This window comes from Pelodiscus sinensis, chromosome 19 (genome assembly GCF_052426305.1).
Source record: "Pelodiscus sinensis isolate ZL-2025 chromosome 19, ASM5242630v1, whole genome shotgun sequence".
Lineage (NCBI taxonomy): Eukaryota > Metazoa > Chordata > Testudines > Trionychidae > Pelodiscus > Pelodiscus sinensis.
Window position 1 is genome coordinate 24852986 of NC_143070.1, and position 19603 is coordinate 24872588.

General features: G+C 53.4%; 8 non-coding genes across 8 annotated transcripts; 5 read left to right on the plus strand and 3 right to left on the minus strand.

Moving 5' to 3' along the window:
- The first annotated feature begins 1506 nt into the window (after positions 1-1506).
- TRNAT-UGU (transfer RNA threonine (anticodon UGU)) lies at positions 1507-1580 on the plus strand. Its single transcript has one exon. It is a non-coding gene; the product is annotated as a tRNA-Thr (tRNA).
- Positions 1581-5212: 3632 nt separating this feature from the next.
- Positions 5213-5286, plus strand: TRNAM-CAU (transfer RNA methionine (anticodon CAU)). The gene has a single exon. It is a non-coding gene; the product is annotated as a tRNA-Met (tRNA).
- Positions 5287-6262: 976 nt separating this feature from the next.
- On the plus strand, positions 6263-6335 carry TRNAV-AAC (transfer RNA valine (anticodon AAC)). Its single transcript has one exon. It is a non-coding gene; the product is annotated as a tRNA-Val (tRNA).
- Positions 6336-7818: 1483 nt separating this feature from the next.
- TRNAL-CAA (transfer RNA leucine (anticodon CAA)) lies at positions 7819-7927 on the minus strand. The gene is made up of 2 exons: positions 7890-7927; positions 7819-7864 (listed from the first exon to the last, which is right to left on the minus strand). It is a non-coding gene; the product is annotated as a tRNA-Leu (tRNA).
- A 4828-nt stretch (positions 7928-12755) lies between these two features.
- TRNAR-UCG (transfer RNA arginine (anticodon UCG)) lies at positions 12756-12828 on the plus strand. The gene has a single exon. It is a non-coding gene; the product is annotated as a tRNA-Arg (tRNA).
- An 854-nt stretch (positions 12829-13682) lies between these two features.
- TRNAS-UGA (transfer RNA serine (anticodon UGA)) lies at positions 13683-13764 on the plus strand. Its single transcript has one exon. It is a non-coding gene; the product is annotated as a tRNA-Ser (tRNA).
- A 2309-nt stretch (positions 13765-16073) lies between these two features.
- On the minus strand, positions 16074-16146 carry TRNAF-GAA (transfer RNA phenylalanine (anticodon GAA)). Its single transcript has one exon. It is a non-coding gene; the product is annotated as a tRNA-Phe (tRNA).
- Positions 16147-17762: 1616 nt separating this feature from the next.
- TRNAV-AAC (transfer RNA valine (anticodon AAC)) lies at positions 17763-17835 on the minus strand. Its single transcript has one exon. It is a non-coding gene; the product is annotated as a tRNA-Val (tRNA).
- Between the last annotated feature and the right edge of the window lie 1768 nt (positions 17836-19603).

Here is a 19603-nt window from a genome sequence, read left to right on the forward strand (position 1 = left end):
CTCTGTGCCCGAGCTTCCCACCGTGAGGGTGAGAGAGCCGCCCCCTCCCGCCCAGTGAGGAGGGAAGCAGGGAAACCAAACAAGACAAAACCCAACGTCCCCAGGGATTCCGAGGGACAAAGGCCTGGTGGGGAAAATACCCCCCCCCCCCCTTCACCCAGTGTTTTCCCTGCCTTGCATTCGGCCAGCCCCCAGGGATCAGGCCAGTGTTTCCAGCCTTTGTGTTTATCTACCATTGACAGGCAAACCCATTCACAAACTTGTGCCAGACCAATAACATTATATTTACATATCTGCATATACATTATGCAAATAACAAATATGCAAATATGGAAATAAACTGTTGCCAGTCCCTAACAGATCAGTGTTTGCAGATATCTACGCTTAAAAAAAAAATCATGGAAGAAATTCCCCTCAGGCTGCTGGAGGGGGCAGCTCCTCCCCCGGGGGGACTGGTGCCTGCAGAGGGAGGGGCGCAGGGAGAGGCACCCACTGAGACGGGGCATTTGGGACACCCTGGTTATAAACTTGAGAAATTCTGTTGGGGGCAGAGGAGTTGGTGCCCTCAAGTGCCACCACCAGTCACCTCTGCCCCCCCTCTTGCCCGATGGGGTGAGGGAACTGCCATTGTATCTCCCCCTTTCCTTCTGTACAAGCCCTGCCCTGTGTAACCCCTTCCCCAGCCAGGCTTCTGGGGCTGGAGGCTTGAGCCCGAGCTGTCGGCCTCAGCGGGACTTGCTCCTCCCCCCTCTCCTGCCTTGCTGCCTCCTTTGGCCAGCAGCGCTCAGGGGCAGCCGGGAGAGCCGGCACCAAGGGCAGAGGAGGCCGAGGCACAAGCCCCTCAGAGGGGACAGGCCTGAGGCCTCTGGCTTGCCCAGGCTCACGCCAAGGGGCTTTCGGTGGTGCCGGGCGGGGGAGGGAGGCCAGGCCCAGGCCGGTGGGAGAAGGGGCAGCGCCTGCCAGGGCAGCAAGGGGAGCTGCAGGGAGCGAGACGCGGCGTTTCTGTCTGGATCACTCAAGGGTCCTTCTGCGGGTGAAGCGCCTGTGACACCCCTGTGCTGCTGGGTTCCTCTGCCCCTCCCTGGGAGGCCGTCCCCTTTGGGGGGCTCTTGCCCTGACACTCGTCCAAGGGCCACCTGGGCAAAGCAGCCTGCCCCAGGCACCTTCCATAGCTCAGCTGGCAGAGCAGAGGCCTGTAGCGGGTGCTCTGCAAGTGTCCTTAGGTGGCTGATTCAACTCCAGCTGAGAGGAGAGATTCTTCTCCCTCCCCCTGGCTGCAGGCCCGGCCTTAGGACCAGGCGGCTGCCTTGGGTCTGTCCCTTTGGGGCCTGCTGCTACAATTGACAAAAAGGTTTTGGGTTCCAGCTGCCAATCAAATGTCTTGGGCTGCGCAGGCCTTGAGTCATGGCAAGAGCTGGAGGGGAATGGGGAACGGCTGCACTTTGGAATGGGAAGGGGGTGTCTGGAACCATAAAGTAGAACAGTTTTAGGGCTGTTTCTAAGGAGGGCACCATGGCTTAGTTGGCAAAAGCACTTGCCTTGTAAGTAAGATATCCTGGGTTCAATTCCCTGTGGTGCCTTGTTGCCAGGTCAATGGGTCTTTTCTTCCCACTGTCCCTCAACATGTATCTGCAGTTGGTTTTATCTTCAGTTGAGCTTAGTGGTGCCCTCACAGTGGGAGTAGGATAGTAGCAAAGAGCAGGAGGTGCCGTAGGGGTTTGATTTAGTGCAGCTTAGCTAGACTTGCTAAATCAAGCTCTAGAAGATGGATTGCAACAGCGAACTCTACCCAAGTGAAGACATGGCCTAATGGTGCAATTAGTTAGATGCCGACACTAACAGCCCCACTGCTGGTGACTCACAGAGGCTACATCTACACTAGAAGTTTTCTCCTTAAAAAATATGTTAATGAGGGACTCAATTGCATGAGTCACAATCTCATTTGCATATTTTCTGCCAATGGGATTGTTTTGCAAAAACAAGCAGTGTGAACATATTATTTTTGCACAAAACCCCCTTTTTTCACAAGATTCTTATGCCCCCCCCAAAAAGAGGTATCCTGATCTTGCAGAAAAAGGGGGTTTTGCACAAAAAGAAAACTTCCACACTGCTTGCTTTTGCACAGCAACTCCAGCACAAAATCAGTTTGCCAGAAAATATGCAAATAAGATCATGACTCATGCAAATGAGACCCTCGTTAGCACTTTTTTTGCTGAGAAAATTCATAGTGTAGACGTAGCCGGAGATTCTGGTGCTGATCATGCAATAGAAGCACATTATGTTTAAACAGCTGCCGTATGAATGTACCTGAAAGTCACAAGGATCAATGATCTGTGTGAAAGGCAGGTGACCAGTAATTAGAGCCCCATGTATGTTGTGTGCACAAAGGAAGGTAGGAATGTTCACCGGGCAGTCTGATAACAGTGTTTACTGTATGTTTGTAACAGGCTCCTGCCCATCTCCGGTAGATTTGGGCAACTCCTCCACCAATTGCAATACACACTAGGCCGTTCCTCCCCAGCTGTGTGTGGTTCTTGTTCTTCCGCACAGCACAGCCCGTGCAGACCAAGGACCTGCCATTGGGCTTCCAAATCCCACCCTTGTTGAATGGATGGAAACAGAAACCAGACCCACAGCGGGTTTGAGCTGGCTCCAGCTGAGGGACGGGTTTGCCTGGTTTATGCACATTAGAACAGGACAGCAGTAAGGATTCATCTTCATTTAAAGAATAAAAAAAAAATAGAAACCTAGAATGTAATGGAATTGGAGAGAGAAATGTTTCCATTGAATGGTCAGTTGGATTTGAAGTAACGCTCATATAATTTGTAGTCTATCACTGAGCTACTCTCCCTGATGTTTGCACTGTTAGGAGTTGAGAAGGGAACAAGAGGCTTTTGCAGCCCACACACCCCTGGGCCTGTCTCCATCGCTTCTGCCTCTGCCAGGTGAAGGGAGGCCGCTGGGCCCAGCATCTTTCTACCCAACCAGGGCCGGCTTTTGGGGAGAGGGAGGGCCACTGGAGCTGCTTGGTCCCCTGGCTGTGTCCATGGGGAGGTGGCTCTGCTGAAAGCCAGACTTGTTTTCCTATTGTTAGGCAGGACCCTGCAAACCATGTTCTCTCCTGCTTTTGTAGCCTCTGTTGCCTTCTGCAGGTGTCCTTTCTGATGGGACAGGCATGTTCTTCTCAGGGTTTGGGTACCATGTTGCCCTAGGAAGGCGTGTGGCCAAAACACAGGCCTCACTGTGAGCAGGATTTGAACCTGTGCAGGGAGCCCCTATTGGATTTCAAGTCCACCACCTTAACCACGTGGCTATCACAGGTCTAAGTAGGCCAGGGAAACTGGTAAATAATCCCAGTGCCCAGGCCTGACGTCACCTGACCCACAGAATTCACACAGCAAGCCCTTTCACCCGTCATGCAGAGGAGTCCTGGGTGCTCTGGTCTGAGGCTGCCTTAGAGGTGAGTTCAAGGGAAAACCTCACAAAGGAGATTCCAGGCAGCCAGGCCATGTGGGTCTCTGAGATGCCCCAGCCCTGCAGCCTGTCCCACCTGGCTGTTGCCATGGTCCCTCTGTGAGGTCACTGCCTCCCAGCCAATGAGCTGAGGTGCTGAAAAAGTTCCTTGTGATGTCACTGCTGCTTTGCAGGCTCACGTCCTGCCCCTGGCCAGCCCCTTGGCGTGTTTGAGCTGCTCTCCCTGCCCCCGTCACTCAGGGCTGGTTCTGGGGCTCACACAGGGAACATCAGAGGCTGCTCAGGGGGACACATTGCTAGGCCAGGGGCCCTCCTGTGGGGCTGTGAGTGTTGCTGTCCCTGCTGTACAGACAGGGCCATAGAGCCTCAGGAGGCTGTAGCCGTGGGAGACACTTCCCTGCTCTCGGGAGGGAGACGAGATGTCAGGGACCATGACTCGGAGCCAGCTACAGATACCCATGGAAAGCCGATTTTCAGAGGGGTGTGATCAGCCCTTCCTGTGTATCTGGCTTCTTCAAAGGGGCTTAATCAGGAGCTAAAAGTTGAAGAAGGGACATTTAGAAGGGTGAATTTCTGTCTCCAGCAGTTTTTTTCTGTGTGCCCCAGTGGCCTAATGGACAAGACACTGGCCTCCTAAGCCAGGGATTGTGGGTCCAACTCCCACCTGGGGTGACAGTTCTTTCTCAGTGACAAAGAGTTTATCTTCCTCTGCTCACTGAAACAGTTGGCAAGGATGCTCCCCAGTGGCTGTCTCCCTCTCTGCAGAAGCTGTTCAGACCCCTCACTAGCAAATGCTGATGTTAGGTGCAAATCTGAGTGCTAAAAGCCCAGGTATTCAAAGTCACAATGAAGGGGCACATCTTGGTCCAGAAGTGACAGCCAGAGGGAGGCGGCTGTAGCAGAGCAGGGTCTGTCTGGAGACAAAGGGGAGGATGAGAGGCAGAGACTCCAGAGCAGCATGGGGGGGGGGGTAGTTATTTGATCTGGCAAATGGACATAAAATCCCCAGGCCCTGAGCATGGTGCGGGCGAGGCCCATGGGGCAGTTTGCCTGGTGGGGTTTGGGGGTGGAGAAGCTGTGAAGCTCTGTGAGTGGATAAGGTCCCTGGCTGAGCTGCGCCCCCTGCCGTGTGTGTGACTCAAACTGTCCCTCGTCCCCTTTTATGTATCTATTGCGCTTTCAGCTTCTTTCCTCAGGCACGTCCATCCACCAAGGGATCTTTTATTTTCCTTTGTGCCGCTCAGCCACAGACACAGCAGAAGGGTTTTCCTGCAGCCACCGGCCCCAGCCCCTCTCTCCAGGGAACTGCAGCCCCTCGGGCCAGGCAGCTGCTCCCAGCATTCAGGAGGTACCAGGCCGAGAAGAAACCGTCTGACACGGTGCTGCCAGGGAGGGGCCTCACTGCTAGTCGCTGTTCTTGTTCCAGGAGCAGAGCAAGTTTTGTCCTGGGCACCAATATTGAGCGTGTGAACCTGGGTGTATGTGAGCTCCCATGGCTGTGATAGTTTTTACACATGAAGGGAAATGCCCCCCTTGAACACCCCACACCTCCCACACACACGGCACTTCTCCTGAACTGCTGCCTCTCTGGGAGGTGGATGAACTGCAGGTGCGGGAGGAGTTCCCTGGCTAAAAGTCAGGCAGGCAAAGTCCAGCCTGTAATACCCTGAAGAGGGGATTTGGCTGTCTAGGGAGGGCGGGAAACATAAAGAGCCATTTTAAAGAGACTTTAGAGGAGGGCGCCATGGCTTAGCTGGCTAAAGCACCTGCCTCATAAACAGGAGATCCTGGGTTCAACTCCCAGTGGTGCCTTGCTGTAACCTTTGCTCACATTTTCCTAGGTCCTTCTGGGACACAGAAGAGGCCTCCCCTGGCCACCCATGAAACTGGTGGTTCAGGAAAAGGCTGATGTGGGAGGAGTGTTAGGAAGAAGGAAACCACAAGCCTGCAGCAGGTGCAGAGGCTGCTGTGACTGGCACTGGCAAGGCAGGGCTCTGACTGCAATTGCTGGGACAGGAGAGCCAGCACCACACACCCTTGTGATTCCCGGGGGTGTCAGCACCTAGGGAGCCTGAGGGTGAAACCTCCGCAGCTCCTGCGGCCATGGAGAGTCAGGGTATGTGGGTGTCACGTGCTTCTCATCTGTGGTTTCCTTCTTCCCAACACTCCTCCCCAATCAGCCTTTTCCTGAACCAGCAGTTCCATGGGTGACCGGAGAGGCCTCTTCCGTGTCCCAGAAGGGTGTAGGAAAATGTGAGCAAAGGCTGCAACAAGGCAACTCCAGAAATTGAACCCAGGATACCCTGTTTATTACACAAAGCTTCAGCCTGCCAAGCCATGGTGCCCTACTCAGACCCACTTGTAAACCGTTCTATGTACGGTCCCAGATAACACCATTACCTCACAAAGTTCGTCCATTCCCCATTTCCCTCCTGCCTTCCCACCCTGGTGGTGTCTGGCTCCCTGGGCCCAGAAGGCTACAGCTCAGTGGGCAGAGGCTTTAACATGCACATCTCCTCTGGGACTGTAGGTTTTGAAGTTCTGCAGGGTTGTGGAACGAAGAAATGCAGCGAACTTTTATTATTAGGCTTGTAAACCCCTTGGTCTCAGGGTCTAGGTTGGAGTTCCCAGGTGGGGGCCCTGCCTCCTTCAGTTTGGTTCCTTCCTGAGAGCACAAAATAGACAACAGAGAATTCCTTTGCCCCACAGCAATCTCTGTTGGCCAAAGGGTTAGCAACCGAATATTTGCCCAAGTTTAAGTGCAGTAGCAGAAAACATTTTTATGTGTGTTTCTGTGGTGTAGTGGTTATCACATTTGCCTAACACGCAAAAGGTCCCTGGTTCAAAGCCAGGCAGAAACACAGGGTCTTCTCTTATTGCAGTTCCCCTGGGTTCCCACAAGGCAGTTCCAGGGCCTGCCACCTGGTGCAGGGTTTGGCAGCATGTGTGCTGGCTTTCAGGAGCTTGTGGAAGACAGCTCAGCAGGTTAGGCTGAGATGGGGGGGGGGAGCCCTGAAACTTCTCAGTGGTGCCTTGCCTGAGACCAGGTCATTGCGGCCACACAGTCTAGGGCCCACCCTGGCTGTGCACCTTCGGGACAGTGTGGCTGTCACCTTTGATGCAAGACCCCAGCCACCCCATTCCCCTTGCTTTCTTCTCACCCAGCACCCCCAGCTTGCTTTGTTCCTGCTCCTTCATCCATGTTCCTTCTGCACCCTTTCTCCTGACCACACACGGCTCCTTGGCGCTTCTCAAGCCAGGCCCTGCAAAGAGCCACCAGGCAGGACCCAGCCCTTTGAGCTCGGCTTGCACCGGATCTGGTGGTTTCCCACCACATCTCACCTGGGAAGAGGTGACTTGTTCTCCTTCCTTCTTACCTTACGTCTCCGTTCCCTTCAAAGGTCTCTGCTGCTCGGGACCCGCCTCCTCAGGGCGCTGCCCCTCTGCCCCTTGGCTGGGAGCGGGAGACTCCACAGTCTCTGCACTTGGGCTGAGAAGTCTCACTGGGACTCATCTGTGGATGGCGTTAGTCAGCCCGATGGCCAGCCGGATCCATTCCGTAGCGCTGCCCGAGAGGGAGCTTTACAAGCGCCCAGTGTCCATTGGTATTTTCTGGGGCTCTGTGTAGCGGATTGGTCTTGGCCATCTTCTCCACGGGAAATGCCTCTTCTTTGGAACAGCAGCTCCCAGGAGTTCATGGAACTTCTTCTTCTCAGCTTGGGAAAGGGACGACTCAGGGGGGATGGGAAAGATATTTGTGCTGTGAAAACAGCAGGGCCCCCAGGGAAACTGGTAAATAATCCCAGTGCCCAGGCCTGATGTTACCTGCCCCCACACAATTCACACGGCAAACCTGGCTCCCCGAGCACAGGGCGAGTCTGGGGGCTCATTGCTGTGCTGTGGGGTGAAGCAGCAAACCAGCCTCCTCCTGTGGGGCCTGTGAGTGTTGCTGAATCTGGGCCCCTGCACCTGGGCAATGGCAAACAAAAGGTCTGGGGGCCACACAGAGACCCCGCTGGGCTGAGCAGGAAGTGGCTGGGACTTTGCTTTGTCTTTGCCTGTGGGCTTGGCTGTCTGCAGCCTGGAAACCTCCTGGCTCCTCAGACCTCTGGTCTGGATGGAGCATTACCGAAGTGAGAATAATGGAATTGCTGTGTAGACGCTCCCATTGTTATTGCAGTATAATGGCCGTTATGCCCAAGGAACGCTGCTGTGTAGATGCAGCCTAAAAGAAATGCTTTCATGAGCATGTGGGAGGAGCAAGGGCTCCTACAATGTCAGGAGAGATGGGGAAATGAGGTCACCTCTCTAGACATAAAAGAGATGATTTAAGAAAAGAGGATGTGTCAGGAGTGGGATTTGAACCCACGCCTCCATTTGGAGACCAGAACACCCAACTAAGGGAAAGACAGGTCCTTGAGTCTGGCACCTTAGACCACTCAGCCATCCTGACACCTATGAAGAGACCTCTAATGACAGTTTTCTTACATGTGTGAGTTGCTCGGGGAGGCGGCAGGAGCATCTCTCTTTCCCCATCTAACAGCCGCTCTACAGCCCAGCTGGGTTTATCCCCACTCACTCTTGTGGGGTGTTTTGCAGGGAGCAGTCAAGAAAGAGAAGAGGAGAAAACTCTGGCCGGCAGAACTGAGGCCTGGGATTCTCCTGTGCCAGGGAGTCTGTGTCAGTGCCTGGGGATCCTGAGCTGGGTGTCTCCTGGGCTTGTTGGCTCCAGACCAGGGGTGTCTCTTCTGCAGGGCGATGCTTGTTCCTGAGGCTAACGCTTATCCCTGGGACACAATTTGTGCAGGGACCATTGGTCTTTGTGCCACATTATGTGTCTGGGACGTGGGAGTGAGGAACCTGCCTCAAATAGACACGTATCCGTCCCCAGTAGTGCTCTGCTTGAGACCCCGGAGCCCTGGCTTTGACTGGTGCCTGGCACGTGGGGAATTAGATCTAGGGGGAGATTTCTAGAGTCCCACAACAGCTGCTGCTCTCGTGCAGATGTGCACATCTGTCTGGGGTTACTGGGCAACTGGCCTGCTTTCTCTCCCTGCCAACATGGGCAAAGCGGCATCACTGGCTCAGGGGTTCCTCTCCTCAGCGCACTGCAGAGAAAGCTCTTCTGTGTTAAAGGGCTTCAGGGAGCCCAGAGCAGAGGGAGCTGGGAATCTAGTCCCATTGATCCCCTCAACACACACACACAGTCCCAGCCCCAAGCCCCCCCACATCCCTAATCCTGTGCCCTGACTCCCATATCCTCCCACATCCTCACCCCTGCCCTGAGCCCCACCCCCAACATACAATCCCCAAATCCCTGCCTTGAGCCTCTCACACTCCACACCACACTTTAATTTCTCACAGGTACTGTCCTATCACAACCCCTCCTCAGACTTCCTGCCTTAACCCTCACCCCAGCCCAAAAGGTAGTGCCCAAAAGAACATTCCCTGTAAGAAATGTGTCACTTTCATCCCCTGGGAGCAGCTCAGCCAGGCAAAGGGGCTGCCTGGGGCAGGACATTCGCCCGGAAGGGCAGGGATGAGTCTGGCAGTGACATCACAAGGGCCTTTTGCAGCCCCTCAGCTTATTGGCTAAGGGAGGTTGGGAGGTGATGACCTCACAGAAAGTCCATGACAATGGCCAGGTGGGACAGGCTGCAGGGCAGAGGAAACCTCAGAGACTTTGCTGCAGGGAGTCTCAGAGCCCCCCATGGCTTTGCTGCAGGGAGTCTCCTTCTGCAGATCTGCCCTTGAGGCCAGAGAGAGAATGAGGGTCACAAGCACGAGTGTGAGGAGGAGCCTCCTTGGAGCCTTCTCCTTTCCCTTGACTAGCTGACCTAGAAGACAGACATCCCCATGGAGAAGGTAAGAGCCTCCGAGAGGGGCCCTGCTGTTACAGCAGGCGAATTAGCTCAAGTGGTAGAGTGCTTGCTTAGCATGCGAGAGGTAGTAGAATCAATACCCACTTTCTCCACTTCTGGCAAAAAATCCCTATTTTTCTTTTCACAAAGGTACAGCCAGCCAGGGGGCTAAATGTCTCCAGTAGCCCCCTCGTGCTTCCTACTTTGTCTCCCCGAAAACCAGCAGAAAGCTGCTGGGACTCAGCCTGGCAGTAACAGAAGCGTTACTCACAGAAGGATTTTTAGCACTCAGGAAAGTGCCGGCTACACAGGGGAGAGGCAGCGGCTCCCTCCACATGGTCTCCAGCCGGCTCCTGGGGGTGGGGCCATTGGCTGCTTCCTTGCTGGCCTAACAAGAGAGCTCTTTGAGCTCCATGATCCTCCTCACAAAGCTGATTGGCTGGCTGAGAATGCCACTCAAGGGCACAATCGCTCCACTCCATGGCATGCACTGAGTGATGGAGCAGACGGACGGGAGGTGTCGGTGGAGCAGGTCACCCACCTGGCCCCTGAGCTCAGCCCATGCGGGAGGCAGCCAGGCAGCTGGGAGGGAGCCAGAGCCGGGCAGGACCAGGGGACGGGAAAGGGGCGAGTCAGAGAACAGAGACAGGGGAGCAGTAAAGAACATCCACAAACCCAGCCTAACTCCTTGGCCGACTGCCATGTGAACCACGAACCCATCCACCGCCAGCCCACAGCGCTTTCCCCACCCTGCAGCCCAGCCCCACAACTGCTCACTGAGCCCTGCCCAGACAGCAGCTCAGGACTCTGCCCATGGAACTGCCATGTCTTCTCCAGAGCCCTCCAGCATTTCAACGGGCACAGAGAGGAGCCTGCTGCACCTAGAGAAATGCCAAAACACAGGACTGAAGCTGGGAACCTTTAGATGGCCAGTCCAATGCTCACTGAGCTGAGCTACTGTGGCTGCTACAAGCCGGTTCTCTTGGCCTCTAATTCTCTTTCCCAGGTGCTTGGCAGCCCTGCCCCACACAAGCCATGCTCTGCCCAGGAAGGCAAGACAAGCATTTCCCTCCCCCCCCCCCTGTTTGACTCACTTCCTCCCCCCTTTTGTGCCTTAGCTCCTGGGCTGACCTAGTGGCTGAAGTGGTCGGCACCGTGGGGAGGAAATTGGGCAGCTAAACCCTGTTGGGAAAACTCCTGGTGCGACTCGCTTCCCTGCCAACTGAGCCCTCTGGGGCCTTCACTCCTCATCTGCAGCCCCCTGCTCCCTGCCTGGGCAGCTCCAGGATCCATGATTCCCCTGACGCCTGTTGAGCAGCCCCTGCCAGCCTGGCCCTGTGGTGCTCTCGCTCCTGAGTTGCAACCCCTGCCGTCTGGCTGGAGTAAGAATTTGATATCTGTTTATATTTGTATTTCTGGTTTAATGATGTAGCAATGTGGGATTTCTGTTAAGGCAGGGATAGAGTTTTAGGCCTTTGGTTCAATATCTATTTCTTTGTTCTAAGGTTTAGTAAGTGAGAGACAGAATCTTGTCTTGTGTCCATGTTAATGAGATTAGAGGAATGCTGGCAGCTCCAGTCTCAGTGTGAGTGGTTTGATTAGGGCCTAATTTACAATGCCTTTTGCATTTGCTCAATATAAAACACTATTGTTTATATTCTTCTTTGAAGGCCTCTGTACAAGCAGGGCTGTTTGTGTGTGAATGAGGAGTGTGTGGGCCTGGAAGAGATGAGGAGTGAAGGCCTTTGTGAGAGCCAGATGGCCAAGAAAGGTGGGAGTAATGCAAGTGAAGACAGACTGACTGGAGTCAGAAAAGCCATCAAGTGTGCATCCATGATTAACGAAGGGCAAACTGACGACTTTAAAGGTGAAGGTTGGCATCCCTGAAAACAATCGATTAAATGCAGGACAGGATAACTCTCGGAGATGTTTGGAATCGTAACTTCAAAAGAAAACACACCGGACACAGACTGACACAGCAAAACCATGGACTTCAACAGAGGAAAGGGTTATAAAAGCCAGGTGCTTGTCATGGAATTTTAGGTTCGTCTTGCCAACAACTCCAGGAGCATCGGATTTCGACCGACAGAGCCCAGCTCCCCTCTGCGATCAGTCTGGCTGTCCAGTAGATTGATTCAGACTCTGGACTGGTGACTATAACAACATCTGGCGGGACTGTGTGTGTGTGTGTGTGTGTGTGTGTCGGTGGTTGGGTGACTGAAAAGCAGACGCTACTGTTGTGTTCTCAACCCATGCGACGTGCTGCCTTCTCCCCTATAAAAGATCTCGTGTGCTTTGTTTAAGCATAACAGTCTCTCCCAGCCCCACAGGGCCCCTCACTCCCAAGCCAGACCCCAGGTTCCCTCTAAGCTGTGTGGCAGCCCAGCAGCTACTTAATGACCCTCCCCAGCCAGGGACTCAGGACTCTGCACATGGAGCTGCCTCAGCTACAGCAGCAGCTAAACTCTCCCTGCCAGCCAGACCCTCCTGCCAGTCGGGTCTTGCTGCCTGTTCTCTTACCCCCATCGACGGCCAGCAGAGCCACCCGGCCACGGGAAACAGCTGCACGAGTGGCCCTTTCAGAAAGGAGCCTCAGACAGCTGAAGGCACATTGTGGGCTCTGGAACGAGGTGGGTGGGGCAGGCAAACAGCTTGCAGGTGGGGGAATTAGCTCAAGCGGCAGAGCACTCACTCACTCTGTGCAAGGCAGGGGGATCCATATTCCCCAGTGATAGTGGAATCCTCACTTCCCCTTTCACAGGCAGAGCCGGCCAGGGGACTAAGAGCCTCCTGTGGCCCCTCCCTCTCCTACTTGATCTCTCCACTGGGCAGAAAGCTCCTGGGCCACATCCCAGAGACAACTTGCAGGTGGAGCAGAATTAGCCCCATTGGGAAAGTGCTGCCTGTGTTCCATGGTCTGTGCTGTGTAGAAGAACAAGAACCACGTCCAGCTGGGGAGGAATGGCCACAATCCATCTTTTGGAGTTTGATTTAGCAAGTCCATCTGAGATTCGCCAAATCAAACTCAGAGGGAGAGGGCTCCCCCACCAGCTTCCGGCACTTCTGCTCTTTGTTCCCTTTGGCTTTCTGCTGCTGCTGGTGGGGTTGGGGGGGGCAAAAACAGGCCCCAATTAATTATGCAAATGAGCATGGCAATAAGATAATCTACACTTCATTTGCATGAGCTTTTGGGGAAGAGAGATGCAGTATGGAGATAGCCTAGGTGGTAGATAGCCGTGAAGTAACATAGACTCAGGAAAAATCCCTGGGCTGCAATCCTTAGTTACACAAAATAAGAATAATTCACCAGCTCAGACGTGATTTCTAAACCGTCAAACAAGGAAAATAATAAAACTTGATGGAGTAGGGAGACTTTTACCTACCCACACATTTCAAGAAGTCCAATTCTATGTAAGGCAAGACTGTGTGGCCTAATGGATAAGGCGTCTGACTTCGGATCAGAAGATTGAGGGTTCAAGTCCCTTCGCAGTTGCATTTACCTTCCTTTATTGGTGCTTGTGGATCCTGCTGTGTTTGGCCTGGAAAGGTCCTATGTAACAATGTGGTTTTTCTGTAACCCTATGGTAAGGCCTATAGCTATTTAGTAGGTCTAAACTAAAGCCTTCTTCTACAGCCAGACTGAAGAGCAGCAGCAATTAGCTGTAAAGCCTGGAGTCACATGCTCACATTCCATGTAAATGACATTGAAATAGTGTCACACTAGGCTGTGAGAAGGGCTCTTATCCTAGTGGCATCCACTGTCACCAGGCAAGAAGGAGATCTCAAGGTGGGTAGAGAAAACTTAATTACCAGCGTTTTGTCTGGCATAAGACTGCTTACCAATAGCTGTGTTTGTCCAATTGGCATTCTATGATTCTTGTCCTCACTTTCCTATTGTTTGTCTGTGTGATAGTCTGGTTTGGATCTGTTTCTGACTGCTGTGTGATTGACTTTGTGTGGTGTAAATCAACTAAGGCGGTGGGGTATGATTGCTTAGGTCATTCTGTTACAGTATATTCAGATTGGTTAGTGAAATTATACTAAAATAACTGGTTAAGGAAGAACTAAGCAGTATTGAGTTTCTCTGTATAAATTGGGGTCCAAGAAGGAGACCAACAAGAAGAAGAAAAGGGGAGAAGAGAAGAGGAAAGAAAAGGGAAAGGAAGACCAAGAAGGAGGAGAGAAGACCTTGAAGCAGAACTCACCTCCAAAGCAGCCTAAGAGCAGAACAGCCAGAACTCCTCTGCACAGTTGTTGAAATGGTTTGCTGTGTGAATTCTATGGCAGCTGACATTAGGTCCTATGTAACAATTATTTACCAGTTTACCTGTCTCAATATTGCCCAAAGCTGTGATTGCCGAGTGGTTAAGGTATTGGACTTGAAATCCAATAGGGTTTCCCTGTGTAGGTTTAAATCCTGCTCACAGCAAGGCCTGTGTTTTGGCCACACCCCTTCCTAGGGCAACAGCTGAGTTACCAGCAGTGGGGCTGTTAGTGTCAGTATCTAACTAATTGCACCATTAGGCCATGTCTTCACTCAGGTAGAGATTTCTGCCACAATCCATCTTGGGGGCTATGTCTACACTGAAGGCTTTTTGCGCAAAAACTTGCAGTGTGTCTACACTGCACACACATTCTTGCACAAGTAAATTGACAGTAGAGCATCAGAAAACAGGGCTTCTTCTGGAAGGGTTATTCCTCTCCCCACAAGAGCGCAGTGTAGACAGGCAACATGAATTTCTTACGCAAGAAGCCCCTATGGTTAAAATGACACTCTACTTTGACTTAGATCCCCAGGAGGCACTGGGGAGTAATTACTTTGAATGGCCCTGGGCAGGAGCTATTTTGAAATAGCAGCAGTGGAGCATCCACACTACCACTATTTCAACTAGTTATTTCGGAAGAGGCGTTATCCCTTGTGCGATGAGGTTTACAGATTTGGAACTAAGCCGTGGCTGGCTTTTGAGGTGAATGAGTAGGAAGAGAGAGAGGTGACTGGAGGCTCTTTGCCCTCTGGATGGCTCTGTTTGTGAAAAAAATAGGGACCACGCAACATTGCAGAATGTGGGTCTTGATCCCTCTGTCTCTTGCATGCTAAGTAAGCGCTCTACCACTTGAGTTAATTCCCCTAGTATACAAAGGCCAAACTTCTTGGTGACTCTTCCCTTCTCCGCGGGGACGTCTGTCTTCTAGGTCAGTTAGTCGTGGGAAAGGAGAAGGCTCCAACGAGGCTCCTCCTCACACTCGTGCTTGTGACCCTCATTCACTCTCTGGCCTCAAGGGCAAATCTCAAGAAGGAGACTCCCTGCATCAAAGCCATGGGGGGTTCTGAGACTCCCTGCAGCAAAGTCAGGGGGGCATTTCTGAGCCTGCAGCCTGTCCCACCTGGCCATTGTCATGGACTCTCTGTGAGGTCATCACCTCCCAACCTCCTTTAGGCCAATAAGCTGAGGGGCTGCAAAAGGCCCTTGTGACGTCCTGAAAATAATCGGCGTAACGACATTCCGCAGGAGTGTTTTCCTTGCACTAGAAGGGGCAGTGTAGACAGCTTCTTCTGGTGCAAGACCTTCTTCCACAAATATGGTGGCTCATTAGCGATATTCCACATTTAGCCTCATTTGCATATTACTCATGCAAGAAGCCGCAAGTGTAGCCATAGCCTCCTTGTCAGCTCCCTGCAAAACACCTCACACCGGTGAGTGAGGGTGAGAGTGGATAAACCCAGCTGTGCTGCAGAGAAGCTGTTAGATGGGGAAAGAGAGGGGCCCCCTTGGCCTCACTGAGCAACTCACACATATAAGAAAACTGCAGTTGAAAAAGCCAGCGTATGTGTCAGGATGGCCAAGTGGTCTAAGGTGCCAGACTCAAGCTACTGTCTTTCCCTCAGTGGGGTGCTCTGGTCTCTGAATGGAGATGTGGGTCTCCCCTGCCATTGTAGAAGCGCTTGCTTAGGATTTCTCTGAGGCTGCATCTACACAGCAGCGTTCCTTGGGCATAACGGCCATTATACTGCAATAACAATGGAGCATCTACACAGCAATTCCATTATTCCGACTTCGGTAACACTCCATCCAGACCAGTGGTCTGAGGAGCCAGGAGGTTTCCAGGCTGCAGACAGACAAGCCCACAGGAAAAGACAAAGAGAAGTCCCAGAGCCACTTCCTGCTCAGCCCAGCAGGGTCTCTGGGTGGCCCCCAGACCTTTTGTTTCCCAATGCCTAGGCGCAGGGGCCCAGATTCAGCAACACTCACAGGAGGGGGCTGGTTTGATGCTTCACCCCACGGCCCAGCAACAAGCCCCCGAACTTCCCCTGCTTTGAGAGCCCCTCCCCCCCGACTCTGTTTGCTTGAGACACCAGAGCCCTCCCTTGGGCTGCCTGGCATGTGGGGACTCAGGTCTAGTGGTGGATTTGCAGAGTCCCACAACAGCTGCTGCCAGCGTGCGGATGTGCACATCTGTCTGGGGTTACTGGGCACCGGCCTGATTGGGTGAGTCCCGGATTCTGTTCCTGCCAAGGTGGACAAAGCAGCAGGAGAGAGGAGCTCAGCTGGCCTTCTTAGGGGGCTGGTTTGATTTGATGCTGCTCAAAAGTGAACTTTTTCCTTCCCTGGCAGAGGAGGGGCAGGACTTGCTGGCTCCAAGGTGGAGCTGCAGGGCAGACGAAGCCCTCCCAGGAGGCACAGCTGGGCTCTTCACAGAGAAGCCAAACAAGAGATAAGCCTCAAGGGCAAAGGCTTTTGCCAAAGCCTGGGATTGAACCAGGGACCTTTAGATCTTCAGTCTAATGCTCTCCCCACTGAGCTACTTTGGCACTTAACAGCCCCGCATGCCCCCTTGTGAGGCTGCCACTTCGCCAGACTCAAGGACTTGTCTTTCCCTCAGTTGGGTGTTCTGGTCCCCAAATGGAGACGTGGGTTCAAATCCCACTCCTGACATATCTTCTGTTTTATATCTAGAGAGGTGACCTCATTTCCCCATCTCCCCTGACATTGTAGGAGCCCTTGCTCCTCCCACATGCTCAGGAAAGCATTTCTCTTAGGCTGCATCTACACAGCAGCGTTCCTTGGGCATAACGGCCATTACACTGCAATAACAATGGGAGCGTCTACACAGCAATTCCATTATTCCGACGTCTGTAACGCTCCATCCAGACCAGTGGTCTGAGGAGCCAGGAGGTTTCCAGGCTGCAGACAGAGAGGCCCACAGGCAAAGACAAAGCAAAGTCCCAGCCACTTCCTGCTCAGCCCAGCAGGGTCTCGGTGTGGCCCCCAGACCTTTTGTTTCCCATTGCCCAGGTGCAGGGGCCCAGATTCAGCAACACTCACAGGCCCCACAGGAGGAGGCTGGTTTGCTGCTTCACCCCACGGCCCAGCAATGAGCCCCCAGACTCGCCCTGTGCTCAGGGAGCCAGGTTTGCTGTGTGAATTGTGTGGGGGCAGGTAACATCAGGCCTGGGCACTGGGATTATTTACCAGTTTCCCTGAGGGCCCTGCTGTTTTCACAGCACAAATATCTTTCCCCTCACCCTTTAGTCGTCCCTTTCCCAAGCTGAGAAGAAGAAGTTCCATGAACTCGTGTGAGCTGCTGTTCCAAAGAAGAGGCATTTCCCGTGGAAAAGATGGCCAAGCCCAATCCCCTACACAGAGCCCCAGAAAATACCAATGGACACTGGGCACTTGTAAAGCTCCCTCTCGGGCAGCGCTACGGAATGGATCCGGCTGGCCATCGGGCTGACTAACGCCATCAACAGACGAGTCCCAGTGAGACTTCTCAGCCCAAGTGCAGAGACTGTGGAGTCTCCCACTCCCAGCCCAGTGGCAGAGGGGCAGCGCCCTGAGGAGGCGGGTCCCGAGGCAGCGGAGACCTTTGAAGGGAACAGAAACGTAAGGTCAGAAGGAAGGAGAACAAGTCACCTCTTCTCAGGTGAGATGTGGTGGGAAACTCCCAGATCCGGTGCAAGCCGAGCTCCAAGGGCTGGTTCCTGCCCTGGTGGCTTCTTGCAGGGCCTGGCTTGAGAAGCACCAAGGAGCCATGTGTGGCCAGGAGAAAGGGTGCAGAAGGAACATGGATGCAGGAGCAGGGTGGGGGGAGCAGGAAGAAGGGAGGGTGTCAAAGGAAGCTGTGGGTGCTGGGTGGGAAATGGGGTGGCTGGGGTCTGGACATGAGGCAGGATGTTATGTGGCTTTGTGTCAGTAGTGGCACTTCCAGGGTGGGCCCTGGACTGAGTGGCTGCAATGACCTGGTCCCAGGTAAGGGACTGCTGAGAACTCAGCCCCAGCCCTGCCTCTTCCCATCTCAGCCTAACCTGTTTACCTCTCCCACATGCTCCTGAAAGCCAGCACATAGGCCACCCAGCCCTGCACCAGGGGGCAGGCCCTGAAACTGCCTTGTGGGCACCCAGAGGAACAGCAATAAGAGAAGACCCTGTGTTTCTGCCTGGCTTTGAACCAGGGACCTTTCACATGTCAGGCAAACATGATAACCACTACACCACAGAAACACGCTTAACAGGGATTTCTGCTCCCGCACTTAAACTTGAGCAAATATTCGGTTGCTAACCCTTTAACCAACAGCGATTGCTGCAGGGCAAAGGAATTCTCTGTTGTCTATTTTGTGCCCTCAGGAAGGGACCAAACTGAAAGACCACCTGGGGACTCCAACCTAAACCCTGGGACCATGCTGCAAAGCAGAGAGTGGAGATATCAATCCTAGCAGTCCATCAGGCTGAAGGAGGCCGGGCCCCCACCTGGGGACTCCAACCTAAACCCTGAGACCAAGGGGTTTACAAGCCAGAGAATCAAAGTTTGCTGCATTTCTCCCTCCCACAACCCTGCAGAACCTCAAGGGCAACTGTACAGCCCCAGTGGCTGGGGGAGATGAGCACGTTACAGCCTCCACCCACTGAGCTGTAGCTTTCTGTGCCCAGGGAGCCAGACACCACCAGGGTGGGAAGGCAGGAGGGAAATGGGGAATGGCCGAACTTTGCGAGACAATGGTGTTGTCTGGGACCATACAGTAGAACAGTTTAGAGGTGGGTCTGAGTAGGGCACCGTGGCTTAGCTGGCTAAAGCACTTGCCAAATAAACAGGAGATCCTTGTTGTAACCTTTGCTCACATTTATTTATGCCCTTCTGAGACACAGAAAAGGTCTCCCCTAGCCACCCATGGAACTGCCGGTTCTGGAAAAGGTTGAGTGGGGAGGAGTGTTGGGAAGAAGGAAACAACAAGTGAGAAGCACCTGATGCCCACATGCCCTGACTCTCCATGGCTGCAGGCTGCAGAGGTTGAACCCTCAAGCTCTCTAGGTGCTGACACCCCCAGGGAATCACAAGGGTGTGTGGAGCTGGCTCTCCTGTCCCAGCAGTTGCAGTTAGAGCCCTGCTGTGCCAGTCACCTCTGCACTGGCTCCAGGCTTTTAGCCTCTCCCCTCAGACTTTTCCTGAACCAGCAGTTCCATGGGTGGCCAGCCAGGAGAGACCTTTTCTGTGTCCCAGAAGGGCATAAGTAAATGTGAGCAAAGGTTACAACAAGGCACCACTGGGACTTGAACCCAGGATCTCCAGTTTATGAGGCAAGTGCTTTAGCCAGCTAAGCCATGGTGCCCTCCTCCAAGGACTCTTTAAAATGGCTCTTTATGTTTCCAGACAACACTTTTGACTCCCAAAGTGCAGCCATTCCCCACTTCCCTCCAGCCATCGAACCCAAGCGGTGTCTGGCTCCCTGGGCACAGAAAGCTACAGCTGCGTGGGCAGGGGGCTTTGGCTTCCTTGCCCATGGGATGCTGTTGCAGGAAGGGCTGCTCAGCAGGGACGGGGTTCACCTGTCGAGGAAGGGAAGAGTATTTGGGTGCAGACTGGCTAACCTAGTGAGGAGGCTTTAAACTAGGTTTGATGGGGGCAGGTGCCCAAAGCCCACAGGTAAGTGAACAACAGGGATACCTGGGAGATGGGTCAGAAATGGGAGAGAGCAGGGGCTGTAACTGCAGAGATAAAGGAGGGACAAGGGACCACTAGGAAGCAAAATCTAATCTGTGCCTTAGATGCTGGTACAGACACACAGGATGATGTGTAATAAGCAGGAAGCAGTTGGTATCACAGGGACGTGGTGGGATAATACACTTTATTGGTATATTGGCACAGAAGGACACAGCTTGCTCAGGAAGGATTGGCAGGACAAAAGGGAGGAGGAGTTTCCTCCGATATGAAACATGCGAACACTTGGCCTGAGGTGGAGATGGACACAGGAGACTTTTCAGGAGTCTCTGGGTA